Source organism: Crocuta crocuta, unplaced genomic scaffold (genome assembly GCF_008692635.1).
Source record: "Crocuta crocuta isolate KB4526 unplaced genomic scaffold, BGI_CrCroc_1.0 scaffold143, whole genome shotgun sequence".
In the NCBI taxonomy this organism is placed as follows: domain Eukaryota; kingdom Metazoa; phylum Chordata; class Mammalia; order Carnivora; family Hyaenidae; genus Crocuta; species Crocuta crocuta.
The window spans coordinates 5,703,120-5,705,459 of record NW_027529175.1 but is presented as its reverse complement, the minus strand read 5'-3'; positions in this window follow the sequence as shown (position 1 = coordinate 5,705,459).

Genomic DNA, 2,340 nt, shown 5'->3' with positions numbered 1-2,340 from the left:
CGCCCGGGGTGGGGGGAGGGGGCCGGGCCCGGGGCGCCCCCCCCCGGCCAGCTCCACGGGCCCCCCAGCCTCAGTCTTGCAGGGAGCCCAACCCAACCCCGGAAGGCCATGCCACCTCGGCCCAGAGCCCGGGCCGGGGCTCTGAATCGGCCTTGTGTCCATCCGAGTGGCCGCCTGACCCCGGGGCCACACCACCTCCCCCGGCCTCGGTTTCCCCAGCCACAGAAGGGACGGGGAGGACGGCCCCCACCCCTCAGGGCTGCTGGACGATGGAATACGAAAGGCACATGGAGGGCCAAACACCCATGCAGGGCACCCTGCTGGCGCTCGGGAGCCGGCCGCCTTGCCCAGAGGGGCTGCAGGCCGCCACGAGGTCGAGTCCAGGGTCCACCACACCCTCTGAGGCCATCACACCCTCTTCAGCCCCACCGAAGCCAACTGTGGCCAGCACACGGGGCAAAGGTGAAGTGTGCTGTGCTCCAGGCCTCGGGCCCGCCGACCGGGCTTTTAACGTGGAGGTTTTATTTGGCGATTTGTCAGATGCCGCTGGCGTCCGCTGAAGGCATCCGGGCCACATCTGTGCGGCCACTCTGTCTGCCCAAGTCTCTCCCTCGGCCCTTTACGTGGCCAGGCACCTGCTGTCCCCGCGCCTGGCGAGCTCCAGGGCTGTCAGTGTGAGATGGGGGCTCCCCAGGCAGGGAGGGGGAACTGCACAGACTGCCCGTGGCTGGGGCTGCCGCCTCGGCTTACGGGCCTTTCTGTTGGCAGCGACTGGCAGTAAGGGGCCATCGGGACACCTGAGCATCTGGGGACGGGAGTTCGGGCTCAGACACGGTCATGCCCCAGAAGGAGGTGGAGGGGCGAGGCGGCTGAGCAGGCAGGAAGCAGCCCAGGAGGAGCCCTCTGGTCCTCGGGCTCTGGTCTCACGCACACGGCCACGTGACCGGCCCGCCAGCTGATGCCAGAGACAAAGCAGGTAGGATTCCGATGCCACACGCCTGACCAGGAACGCCGGGAATTCCATTCCGGGCATGGCTTGGCACAGCCGCCAAGAGCCTGGCCCCGGGAGGAGAGGGTCCCCCCCCCCCCGTGCCCCACGGGGAAAGCCACCGAAGACCAGGTGGCCATTTTGGGGCCGGCCCTGCCAGAGGAGAAGACGCCCCTACCACAGCACACACAGAATATCCCCACAGCCAGAAGCCGCCTCCGCTGCACCAGCTGGATGGCCCGGAGATAACGGCCTCCGCCCCAAGGCCTGCAGGCCAGCGTGGGGCTCAGGGCACAACACATCAGTCACGGCAGCCGGGCAGCCGGGCCCCATCGGGTCCTTCTTGGATGGCAGGCACCCCGTGCCGCGAGGTGTGGCAGCAGCGCCACTGTGTCAGGGCCAGAGCCCCCAGAGACAGGCCCTTCTCCTCCTGGCAGGGCGGGGAGGGCCCCGCGGGTGACATGCTCAGGGCACACGTGTGTCCCTGCAGGCCAGAACACGCATGTCTGGTGCGTACTGGGAGCCCAGGCAGGTCTGGGTAATGTGATGAGCAACGTGCTTGCAGCTCGCTGCCGCGGCGTCTCTNTTATAATTTAAAATGTAATTATAAAAGGCTGATTTGAATGTAAATATCGCCGTTAAACACACGAAAGGCGAATCGAGATTTAAGAGCCCCCAAACCAGCAGGTAAATATTTCAGCTAAATGCTCCTCCTGCCCTTCCGAGACCCCAGAATTAAGGAAGGGCGTTTCACTGAAAAAACCCAGCCCTGGCCTTGGAAGCCAAAGACATCAGGGACAGCATCCTGTTTCAATTCTAAGGGAAAATTCTATCACTCCTTTAAAAAAAAAAAAAAGGCCGTTGTACTTTGCACATCTCGGGCACACGTTTCCAACCACAACCGCCAATCGCTTGACAAATAATAATCCTCGCCTCTGCTGCTCACATGTCTACGCAGAGAACCCACCTCTCAGCCACCGACAGGGCAGCAGGCCCCGCCGCGTGTTCAAGGGCTCCATTGCCACGGCCACATGGCCTTCCGACCCGTCTGGAATCTGACGCACACAAGTCCGCCACCCGGAATCTCCCAGGAAGGCCGTCAGGCATTTACTCCTGAAGCCCCCCCAACCCAGTGAAAGCTCGTGTTGGGAAGGTTTTGTGCCTCATGGCACACAGTTCCGGCATTTCCCACTTAGATTTTACCCATCCCACCTACACGGCCTCAGGAGATGTTTTGGCCACCCCACCCCAAAAGAGATCTCTTCAGAGCATTTTGGGGGTTCAGTTTAAACAGACCACAGCTAAGCGTTTCCAGGATTTAAAAAAAAAAAAAAAATGGAAAGGAAAGGATG